The sequence below is a fragment of the Lolium perenne genome, chromosome 7 (genome assembly GCF_019359855.2).
Source record: "Lolium perenne isolate Kyuss_39 chromosome 7, Kyuss_2.0, whole genome shotgun sequence".
Lineage (NCBI taxonomy): Eukaryota > Viridiplantae > Streptophyta > Magnoliopsida > Poales > Poaceae > Lolium > Lolium perenne.
Window position 1 is genome coordinate 217661619 of NC_067250.2, and position 12078 is coordinate 217673696.

At 43.2% G+C, this 12078-nt stretch overlaps 1 long non-coding RNA gene across 3 annotated transcripts; it reads left to right on the forward strand.

Annotated features, from left to right (window-relative positions):
• The first annotated feature begins 8898 nt into the window (after positions 1-8898).
• Positions 8899-11844, forward strand: LOC127314175 (uncharacterized). Of its 3 annotated transcripts, XR_007859460.1 has the most exons (5): positions 8899-9252; positions 9404-9682; positions 10455-10516; positions 10800-10948; positions 11683-11844. It is a non-coding gene; the product is annotated as an uncharacterized lncRNA (long non-coding RNA). The 3 variants fall into 3 exon arrangements; XR_007859459.1 differs by having other exon boundaries at positions 9332-10516; XR_007859458.1 differs by having other exon boundaries at positions 9404-10516.
• The last annotated feature ends 234 nt before the right edge of the window (positions 11845-12078 follow it).

The following is a 12078-nucleotide window of genomic DNA, read 5'->3' on the forward strand; positions in this document are numbered from 1 at the left end:
TTTATTAGTTTTATAATTCTTTTATTTATATGATAGGTAGGGTCTGCCTGTCAGGGATTTAATCATTTCCAAAATGTTAAAATGCTGACAGTGGGTCCAACTTGTCATATTTTTATTATTTTCCAAAAATTCTAGAAAATGGTTAAATCTTGTTTAATTCATAACTTATTCATTTTAATTCAGAAAAATGTGTATAATATATCAAAATCTTCAGAAAAATGAGATCTACACTTTAGTATCATAAGCATGCATTGTTAAACAACTTTGAACCATGTCCTTAATAGAAGAACAAATGAACCCTTTTCTTTAATATGCGGGGTTTATGGAATTGCAAAGCATTATGCATTCCAACCCTATTTAAATTGATGAGCATGTTATATGATCACTTTCATTACTATTAACATGTCATATCATCATCCTTGTGTGTGCATTGCATTATGCCATGTATTGAATGTTACTTCTCTATTTCTAGTATTTGCTTCTTCGCGATCGATAGAGCACGTGCCCGAGACGTTGAAGATCAACAACAACGCAGATCAATAATCGTCCACCGACGAACAAGTCAAGCATGGGATGCCCGAAGATCCATATTGGTTTGTCAGGGAGAAAGGCAAGCCCTAGCCTGGTTCATATATGATTTTGAAATGCTTTTACTTCTGGTTCCTACATATTGCATACGATTCAACTGTCTTTTATCGATAGGTAGAGTTATCCTATCCATTGCATGTTCCACCCTTGTAGCCTCAAATACCTGATCCACTGCTCCTAGCATAACTAGGTTTGGCATGTGTGCATCGCTATAGCCTTTATCTCTTTATGCTTAGCCCTGCTTAGTTTGTTACGCTACTACTCCGGTCTTCGGACTGGAGCCTTACAATGATATGAATCTAGCATGACATGTTGACGTGGTAAGTATAGAGATGTTGATAAACATGATTAAAGGCTCAGACGAGAGGCCACATTGGGATGTGGTGGGTTGTTTCGTTTCTGCCGACCCTAGGAACCGAGTTCTTGCCTCTTGAACCAAGACCGAGCGTACAACCACACGAGGCCCTATTATGGTACCCTCTCGACTCACTAACTTGCCTAGTAGATTCCATGAGTCACATAGTTTGCGCGTTATCTGGACATATGCATTGCATTTTGCTTGGGGGAAAGGTACATAACAGGCAGGTAAGCGTGGTCGTGGTGGCTGGGGGTTGCGGCCTCTGGGGAAACCCACCTCGGCTCACATCGTTAAGGACCGGCTTCGGGACTTGACCCGTTACGGCGGAACAATCCTTAGCGCGTGACTCATGGTCTCGGCGACAGCAAGGTAAAGGTCGTGGTCAACCACCCTCTGCCGGCTTTCCAAGGAAGAGAGCTAATGATTCTGGCATTAAGAGTCGGTTGGTACGTGTGGGTAAAGTTGTGCACCTGCGCAGGTTATGAATCTTTTCGAAAAGCCGTGTCCACGGTTACGGACGACTTGGGAACAGACGTGGAGATCATAGAGAACTTTAACCTGATCGTAAAACTTGGTAATCAATGTGTGTTTACGGATACCTTCTCCGGGTGTTGAGGGGGTGTTCCGAGGATAGTGGTTCGAGATGATGAAGATTGGTGAATACAATATGATGATCAATAGAGAGATAGATTTCGCTCTCTTATCCCTTTTTAAAGGTTCTAAGTAGTCGAGCTTCTTCTCCCTCTTGTTTAACAAAGGAAAACTGGCTTTACGCAAAAGAAGCTCCACATAAAGCCCGCATACCCGCTTTGCTAAAAGGTTGTACTAAGTCTTGCTAAGTCCCTGTACTCAGCTTTGCATGATTTTGTTTCAGAGGAAGTCGCTCCAACAGATGGTGGTTTCTAGTCGACATCGACGAGTAGATTGGGGTTCCCAGGTGGCAGCCTGGAATCTATGGGCTGGGACGTCGCCGTTATGCTCCTGGCCTCTTAGGCCTTTTGCTATCTTGCTATGTCTAATAGCATAACTTCGCTTCCGTTGATTGATGTATGTCAGGTCAGTGACCTCTGCTTGTAATGCTTTGGTTCTTCGCTCAGTTATGAGCTTGTATAACCTCTTTGAGTCGTAGAGTCACTGTTGTGTTACCGATTCTCTCACTGTAGTCTCTCGAGCTCTAGGTTAGGCTTATGTCAGACGAAGATCTGGTATTTGTCTAACCCTGATCCCGGGGGTGCCACAGGTTTTGGTATCAGAGCAGGACTGCCTGTAGGAAAACCCTTTCTACTGGTCGATGTTGAGTCTAGTGTTTGTGAAAACTATTTGAAATCTAAAAAGTATTTGCGAAAATCTGATTAGGCTTCTTTTTAGTCCTTATCTGGTATCGCTCTAATTCCAAGGTGTCTTACCTCGTGTTGATTTGAAAGTTTTTCTATCTCTTCTAGTCTTTCAAACTTAGGTGCCTCAAGGGCAGGTCGTTTGCAAACCAGTTGACCTAGTGCAGAGTTATCTAGAGTCGTGTGTGTTCTTTGCTTCCTCTTTGTTTGTTTTGTTCAACAGAGAGATTCCTTTCCATCATGATCTCTCTATTTTGTGGGTTCCACAAAATTCTGTTCTTGGCTTCGAGGTTTCCTTTCGCCTTGTATGCCTCCTTTTATTTTCTTGGGTACTTCGGAAGCTAGTTATGGCTTCTAGATGCTACATCGTGATTACTAAATCGAAGTGTCCTCCGTGTCACTCATCTAGTAGTTACTTCTTTCTCGGGTTTTAACCCTTGGACTTGAACCGAAGGTCCCCGATTGTGCTGGATTATATTTTATGAATCTTAGTACATGAAGCTGGCCTTTAAACCAAGATCCATTCCATTAAACACTGATGTTAATGTTCAAACATTACATCGGGATGGCTAAAAGCTAACCTTCAAGTTTGTGGTTATTATCGTGTTGAATTGCGGCAATAAAGATATTTCTCTTCCACTAGCTATCACAGATTTTTTTTCATTGAACCAAATGGATCACAACAAGAGTGCTCTTTGTGAGTCTCGCATCGATGTCCGTGACTCTGCCACACCTCCCTTTTCAGCATGAGTTTCCCAAGAGTGTTAACTTGTGCATCTATCTCTCAGTAATATCCTGATCGTGTTTTTCTCTTTAGTTTCTTTCCGACCTTTGTCTACTAGCTAGCAGCCCAGTTGTAAATGTGCATTGGTGTTCTCTAGTGTATATTACTCTTGTGGTTCGTAAAGACATTCCACTTCAGTATGTTAGGAGAAACAAACTCCAGTACCTCGTCTATTTCTAAGACTTGGTCAAAGTTTTGTAATCCGCAGATTAAGAAGTCTCGTTAGCTTCTGTTCTGTTCTACCTTAGAGTATCACCCTCTTCTATATCATGGGGTCATGCTTTGTATCATGGCCTTATTAATGAAGTGATTCTCTTGCACGTCCTTACTCGCCCTTCCTCCGAGTTGTCTGTGCTTGGGAATGTTGGGGTTTGAGTATTGATGTGGCCATCCGAGATTCCTAGCAATTTTATTGCTTCGAAATCAAGGGACATTTGTGTCATCCTTAGCATAATTGGTTTGCCAATTACTAAGCAAAGTTTGATTGTGCTGACAAGTCCATTTGTTCAGGCACACCTTCCTTGGTCAAAGAGTTAGGTCCATCCCAAAACTCTCAAGACCATATCGTTTGCTTTGTAAAGCAAGTTCCCCTCTTGAATTCAGTGATATACCGGTGGTTCGTGATATTCTCGTTGTCTTTCTAGAAGTATCGCCATGTTGCCACATGACCGTGGTGTCAAGCTCATGAGTAAGTTGGTTCTTTGAATCACTCCTCCAAGAAACATTACTGGATATCCGGGAATAGTTGGTTGAGCTCAAACAACAACTTGGAGAGTTGAAAGACAAAATCTCTATCCAACTTTGTTCCTTCATAAAGGGATGTCTAGTGTTGTCTTTGTTGAAGTCAGAAAGTATCTCCTCGATGGATACGCTATCTTCCCCATATTTGATTTGAGTTTGGGCTATCGTCAAATCAAACTCAGATCCAATGACTATCTTGATGATATTTATACTCATGGTGTCTGGCCTGAGTAGACCTTCATGTCATTTGGTCTGACCAATATTTCTGCCGAGTCGAAATAGAATATGAGTCCCTCCTTGGAGTATCTTGATAAGTTTGTTATTGAGCCCATCGATGACATTCTTATTTCATCCATGCTTAAAGAGATTCATATTGAACAATTGGCACTAATATTGGAAACTTTTGAGAACCATCTTTGTGTCATCATGAAGTATGTGTTCGGGATGTTGGAAGTGACATTCTTTGGTTCACGTGCATTTTCTGAAAGATGTCATCGTGGATCCGAGTCAAGTTCCCATTGTTTTCCTCGGGAATCATCGCTAGTCGGTCAGGCATGTGCAAAGTATTCTTGTGATGGAAGGTTGTTACCTCCATTCCTTGAAACGTTACTCTATGCACCCTAAGCCGTTGGCTGGTTTGTTCAAGAAAGAGAAGAAGCTTAAGAGCTTCAAAATCTTCTTTGATGTCCCCATCAGGACTCAATCGTGTTACATTGCAAGTTCATATGCATGTAATTGTCTTTGACAGTTGCAACCATATGTATTAAGCAATCTGGCCCAATCTTTTGGAGCTTGACATTGTAGTCTATAACTTGAGAGTCTAGCGACTTTACCTTGGTGGTAATTGTTGATAATTTCTAATTGGACATGCTAAGTTCTAAATATCTTTACAACTAACCTAAGCTGAATCTCAAGCGGCAATGATGGTTAGTGTTTCTCAAGGATTTTTGACATAGGTCTTTTGTAAATCCGGCAAGATTGATGTCGTGGTTAACACAATTAGTCGGAAGACCTTATGCCAAGATTCTTGAAGTAACAAGAATAACCACTCTCCGTAAGGATCTTGTGCGACTTATTCTAGGAGTTGCCCTTATGATGTCTTTTCAATTCCGAAGTCTGACCTTCACTTGATGACCTATTGAAGGCTGGTCAATAGCCTAATATTGGTGTCTAGAACATCAAGGAGAACATTACAAACAAAGTTGCTAAATGTCTCCCGGTCAATCCCTCGAAATCATTTCTCCGGTGACAACAACTTCATTCGGGAAATTTCACTCCCCGGTGATCCTTGCTACGTCTTTCGACGATGCTTTTCCCCTTACTTTGGCTTATACCTGAAGTTTCAATCAATTCGCACGTCGTGTGAATTAGTCAGTCATTTAAGCCCCAGCCTTTTGAGTAGACAACAATCATTTCATGTACCCATGCCAGAAAAGTGACTATGATTTTTAAATCCAAAGTTGCTATGGTTGGATAATCATTTGTGCTTTCACGAGTCACCCTCTCTAAGAGTGCCTCTTCATGGTAACAAAGACAGTCTAACTCCTCGCTACCTTGCCCTTCGTATTCTTGTAAAGCGTGGAGCAATTGTCTACCAAAATTTGAAACTTCTTTTGTCTCTTCGTTACCTTGATGTGTTTCATGTTTCCTAGCTCAAGAGTTGTTTCCGAACACTCCTTCCATGAGTTGACCATGAGATACTCGATCTTCTAGAGATCCACCGTCCAGAGTTATTCCCTCTTACCTTTGGAGCGAAGAAGGCAAAATGAAGAGTTCTTCATGGTGTTGTGGGTCCACCTTCCTCATGGTGTCGTGGATCAACTTCTTCAACCAAGAAGATCATTGTGGTATCGACAAGCTCGTAGAAGACCGGTGTAGTCCCTGTTACCTTCTCTTTTCCTACCTGAGGAATCTCGGGGACGAGATTCTTGTAAGGGGGGTAGAGTTGTAACATCTCATGTTTGTTAATTAAATAATGTTGATGGTTTGTTCATAAGCATGCATGCATTTGCATTGAATTTGAGAAAATTTACACTAAAAAGGTTTTAAACAATGTTGCAAAATTTTGTGGTTTTGGTCTCACAAAAGTTTGTGCAAAAAGCCCCTCAAAATCTGGGTCAAAATACCCTAAAAATCCCAAAATAACTCCTCTTTTTATTTTCTAGAGAAAACCCTAAAATCCAGGGGGGTTTCCGCAAAAACCCCCTTTCTTCTTCCTCTCTCCTACTGGAAGCTGCTCCGTGGAGCTTCCCTGGCCGCCCGATGGCGCCGGCCGCCGGGATTGCTCCCGCCGCCCCCTGGCCGCCTTTAAAGCCCGCCGACGACCATCTAGCAAACCCTAGGTTTGCCTTCTTCCCATTTCTCCTCCTCTCTGCAAGGGCGCAGGCCAAACCCTAACTCCGGCCAACCACCGTCGCCGCCGCTCCGCTCCACCCCGCGCCCCGCCGTGAAGCTCCAGAGCTCCCCCGTGACCTCCTCTTTCTCCTCCACCAAGCAGCGGCCGCCGGGGAGCCCTCTACCGCGCGAATCGGGCCCCGGCCGTGCCGTAGGTCACCGCCGTTCCCGGCCTCCCCCGCCTCCAGCGACACCACCAGCAGCTCCACGGTGAGCCGCCGGTCCCCGTGGTCCCCTCCGTTTCCTCCCTCTCCCGCTGCAACGCCCCCGCGTCGTGCGCCCGCATCTACCGCCGCGCGAGCTCGCGGACGGCCGTCTCCGGCGACCATTGGCGGGCGGCGCCGCTCCCAGGAGGTTCGCCTGCCTCGTGCGCGTCCAACGCGCGCAGCAGCGCGTCCTCCCGGCCGCTCAATCGGCCAGGCCGTGGTCGACCTGGGAGCCCAGGCCATGGCTGACGCCATGCTGGCGTCATAATGACGTCAGCGGCCCTTTTTCTATTTTCCGTTTATTAGTTTTATAATTCTTTTATTTATATGACAGGTGGGGTCTGCCTGTCAGGGATTTAATCATTTCCAAAATGTTAAAATGCTGACAGTGGGTCCAACTTGTCATATTTTTATTATTTTCCAAAAATTCTAGAAAATGGTTAAATCTTGTTTAATTCATAACTTATTCATTTTAATTCAGAAAAATGTGTATAATATATCAAAATCTTCAGAAAAATGAGATCTACACTTTAGTATCATAAGCATGCATTGTTAAACAACTTTGAACCATGTCCTTAATAGAAGAACAAATGAACCCTTTTCTTTAATATGCGGGGTTTATGGAATTGCAAAGCATTATGCATTCCAACCCTATTTAAATTGATGAGCATGTTATATGATCACTTTCATTACTATTAACATGTCATATCATCATCCTTGTGTGTGCATTGCATTATGCCATGTATTGAATGTTACTTCTCTATTTCTAGTATTTGCTTCTTCGCGATCGATAGAGCACGTGCCCGAGACGTTGAAGATCAACAACAACGCAGATCAATAATCGTCCACCGACGAACAAGTCAAGCATGGGATGCCCGAAGATCCATATTGGTTTGTCAGGGAGAAAGGCAAGCCCTAGCCTGGTTCATATATGATTTTGAAATGCTTTTACTTCTGGTTCCTACATATTGCATACGATTCAACTGTCTTTTATCGATAGGTAGAGTTATCCTATCCATTGCATGTTCCACCCTTGTAGCCTCAAATACCTGATCCACTGCTCCTAGCATAACTAGGTTTGGCATGTGTGCATCGCTATAGCCTTTATCTCTTTATGCTTAGCCCTGCTTAGTTTGTTACGCTACTACTCCGGTCTTCGGCCTGGAGCCTTACAATGATATGAATCTAGCATGACAGGTTGACGTGGTAAGTATAGAGATGTTGATAAACATGATTAAAGGCTCAGACGAGAGGCCACATTGGGATGTGGTGGGTTGTTTCGTTTCTGCCGACCCTAGGAACCGAGTTCTCGCCTCTTGAACCAAGACCGAGCGTACAACCACACGAGGCCCTATTATGGTACCCTCTCGACTCACTAACTTGCCTAGTAGATTCCATGAGTCACATAGTTTGCGCGTTATCTGGACATATGCATTGCATTTTGCTTGGGGGAAAGGTACATAACGAGCGAGGTGTAAGCGTGGTCGTGGTGGCTGGGGGTTGCGGCCTCTGGGGAAACCCACCTCGGCTCACATCGTTAAGGACCGGCTTCGGGACTTGACCCGTTACGGCGGAACAATCCTTAGCGCGTGACTCATGGTCTCGGCGACATCAAGGTAAAGGTCGTGGTCAACCACCCTCTGCCGGCTTTCCAAGGAAGAGAGCTAATGATTCTGGCATTAAGAGTCGGTTGGTACGTGTGGGTAAAGTTGTGCACCCCTGCAGGGTTATGAATCTTTTCGAAAAGCCGTGTCCACGGTTACGGACGACTTGGGAACAGACGTGGAGATCATAGAGAACTTTAACCTGATCGTAAAACTTGGTAATCAATGTGTGTTTACGGATACCTTCTCCGGGTGTTGAGGGGGTGTTCCGAGGATAGTGGTTCGAGATGATGAAGATTGGTGAATACAATATGATGATCAATAGAGAGATAGATTTCGCTCTCTTATCCCTTTTTAAAGGTTCTAAGTAGTCGAGCTTCTTCTCCCTCTTGTTTAACAAAGGAAAACTGGCTTTACGCAAAAGAAGCTCCACAGAAAGCCCGCATACCCGCTTTGCTAAAAGGTTGTACTAAGTCTTGCTGAGTCCCTGTACTCAGCTTTGCATGATTTTGTTTCAGACGAAGTCGCTCCAACAGATGGTGTTTTCTAGTCGACATCGATGAGTAGCTTGGGGTTCCCAGGTGGCAGCCTGGAATCTATGGGCTGGGACGTCGCCGTTATGCTCCTGGCCTCTTAGGCCTTTTGCTATCTTGATATGTCTAATAGCATAACTTCGCTTCCGTTGATTGATGTATGTCAGGTCAGTGACCTCTGCTTGTAATGCTTTGGTTCTTCGCTCAGTTATGAGCTTGTATAACCTCTTTGAGTCGTAGAGTCACTGTTGTGTTACCGATTCTCTCACTGTAGTCTCTCGAGCTCTAGGTTAGGCTTATGTCAGACGAAGATCTGGTATTTGTCTAACCCTGATCCCGGGGGTGCCACATCTGGCCTCCTCTTCTGGTTTCCCGCAGCCACGATTCGCTATTGCCCCCTTCCGCACAAACCCACGAAACCCTAGCCCACCGTTCGGCTGCCGGCGCGGCGCCTGTTCACCCGCGCCTCCGGCTGCACCTCCTCGCCGATCTCCACTTTGACTCCCCGGATCAACCGCGCTGCCTCGATCGCATCTTGGACCCCTCGCCTTGGTCCTTCTCAGCACCATCAACCGCGAGCTGCTCATGCGGTCGGCGTCGGTCGCTCTGCACCGCCACTCCGACGTGCTCGTCGACGTGCTGCCTCCCGTGGTGGAATCCAGCATCTCGCTGGTCGCTTCGTCGGTGTAACTCTTAACGATTTGTACTCGGTGAGTTTCTGAGGAATTCTCTGATACGTATGAACTGCACTGCAGTGACGTGCACTGAAGGTGTTCGACGGAATTTCAGAGCATCTAGACCTGGGATGTTTATTGTGGTGCTATGTTGCTGATGTTGTCATGTCTTCTACCTTGACGCTAGGGGGATGGTTTTGCGGACGCAACCCAGTGTCAACTACAGCACTGTAAGCTAAACCTCCTCCCTTCTCTGTCTGCGGTGACGGAGTCGTGTGTTACAAAGAGGAAATTATGTACTGGCAGTTTGACTTGATTATTTGAGTTAACAGCTCTGTGTAGAGTTGTCACCGGATAGAAAATTTTCACAAGAGGCTTTTGCACCGTACTCAAATGTCAGCCACTAAGCCATGATTGGAATCCTACTCTATCTTACTTTTATTAACCAATGTCCAGATGTAGAAAGGTGGGTACTAATGTACTGTACATTTATCATGTCATATTTCCTTCTCTACATTTTCATTGAGTTAATACTTTACCTCTAGAGTTTAGAAGCTATGATGATTTGGACTTTGTAATCAGTACATGTCATGTACCTTCTACATAATGGGTTAATTACTACTGGGAGGATGGCCAGGATGTCATGGCTGTAGGGCATTGAGATGCTGAATTGGGAAGGGACTAGATGAGCAGATGGACTAAATATTCTCCGTCTGCTAGTTGTGTCAAGAGATAATTGTTTCCTTCGCTGTAGCTATATTGTGTATTTGATCACTGTCTGTATTGTGTATTTGATCATTGTCTGCTAGTCACATAGCATGTCCACTGTGTGCATACTAATTTTATTGGCCTATAGGCTATAGGTTTCGAGTTTTATAACTTACCAAGAGAGTGCATTACTACATACATTTTGTTAGTCGACTGTTCACTTTTTTGTGCACCAATTTTTACTGTATATGATCTGGATGGACATTTGGATGCTCTTAATTTCTGAAGAATCATGCACATCAGGCTATGCACATTTCAGGACTATGTGTCCTAAATCCTATATTAATATTAATATTAATATTAATGAGAGTAGTTACTAACTTTTTGGCTTTCATCCTTTTGTATTTTAGGGTGTCGGATGCTTTCCATTTTTGTACTTTTTTTTTCTATCTTCTATGATGATTTCTTCCAAAATCGATCACCATTTGACCCTCAAGTATAAGTACTCTGAAGCGTTTACTCCATTTCAGGCCTTGGATAACTGTAGCTGGAAGATGAGATTATGGAAAACGAATTTAAACTTGATCTCCAGGTCTGATATAGTGATATGTGTATTTATTCATCTAGTTGAAAGTTTGATACTGATCTTCCGTATCCTTAGGTTTTTCCAAGTACTAGTTCCTTCTTTCAAAATCCAAAATCCCATAACGTGCTTAAAAGGTCCATTAAAGTTGTATTAGTTTTGGAAGAAAGTAGTTTGCTGAGGGTAGAAAGAACTGAATCATATCTGGTAGTCACGTTCTTCACTATGGTTGTACATGTTTTTTTTTCAACACTTCACTGCTGTAAGATTTTTTTTCATGCTCCTGTTGTAGGTGTATAATCTTGTTTCTGAGATGTCCTCTCCCCAGGGGTTCTTTAATGCTGCAGCCGTCCCAAATTCAAAGGTCAAAATAACCTAGAACTCATCCTTTCTGGTGAAGTGCTTGATTCTAGTTCTGCTCTGCCAATTGGCAAAGCTAAGGTATGCCTATTATGTCCACCTGTTCTGAAGGAAACTTATTTAGCATTCCTTGCTTTGAATTCTTGATGCCTTTCTGTAAATGAATACTTGGTTTTCATCAGACGCACTATGCGCTTACTGAACTTCTATATGCAGTATTCACATCACTAGCTAGATGAATGAGTCTGCTATTCCTTTCACTGACAGTACTAATAATTTAGTAGTACTTCATCAACAATATTACATGTATTGGTGTAGGATTTTTTGGATGCTTGGTGTTGCTGCCGCCTAGAATTGCTAGTGCAACCTCCACGTTTGACAGTACATATGAGCTCAGATGATATTGTATTGCAGAAGAAACCTAAGTTAATTTTGTGACTCTGTAAATGCATCTTTTTTAGGCTTTTGTTTCTGCAATGCCTCTCATTTCATGTCAAGCTAAAACAAATATGCTATTTGCCAAAACATTTAGTGTTTAATTGTTAACTCTAAACATGATATTCTTCCAATAGTCAAACTAATATGAAAGTTGATACAACTATTGGAATTAGTAGTCCAAAGGAGCCAATAAAAGTTCCTGTTGGCTAAGAAAGATTGCTAAAGTTTTACAGAGGTTATTGACTTGCCTGAAATTTATTTGGCTACCAAAAGTACAAAGTAACTCTGATGTGGTACAAAGCGTAGCTACATTTCCTCTGATGCTACTTGTCTCTCTTATGAAAATTTTCTGTGATGCTGATCTAAATTTCATGCAGGTGAATCATTAATGTTGCCGCTGCTGGTCCGACAGTCGCTTCGCTGGTGGTGCTGCTGCATCAGTCGTAGCTGCCACTAAGGCTCTCTGCTACTTCTCCTACAGAGTAAGAACCTCCACCCCCGCTGCTAATACTCATGAGTCCCAATATTTTGCTCCAAACTCATTGAAGCATTGAAACTGCTAGTAATTTATCCATGTGTCAGTTCTTACCTATAGACATGAAACATTGAAAGTTAAAACTGCATACGTGTAAGTAATATTAAGAGACACTGGATCTTCTGCGTCAATACTTTAGGTGTGTATTAATGTTGCTTATTACAGAACAAGGTTATGTCTTTGTCTTTTTCACTATTTTTTTGCCCTACAGAATGCTTGTTATCGGTTTATAGTTCAT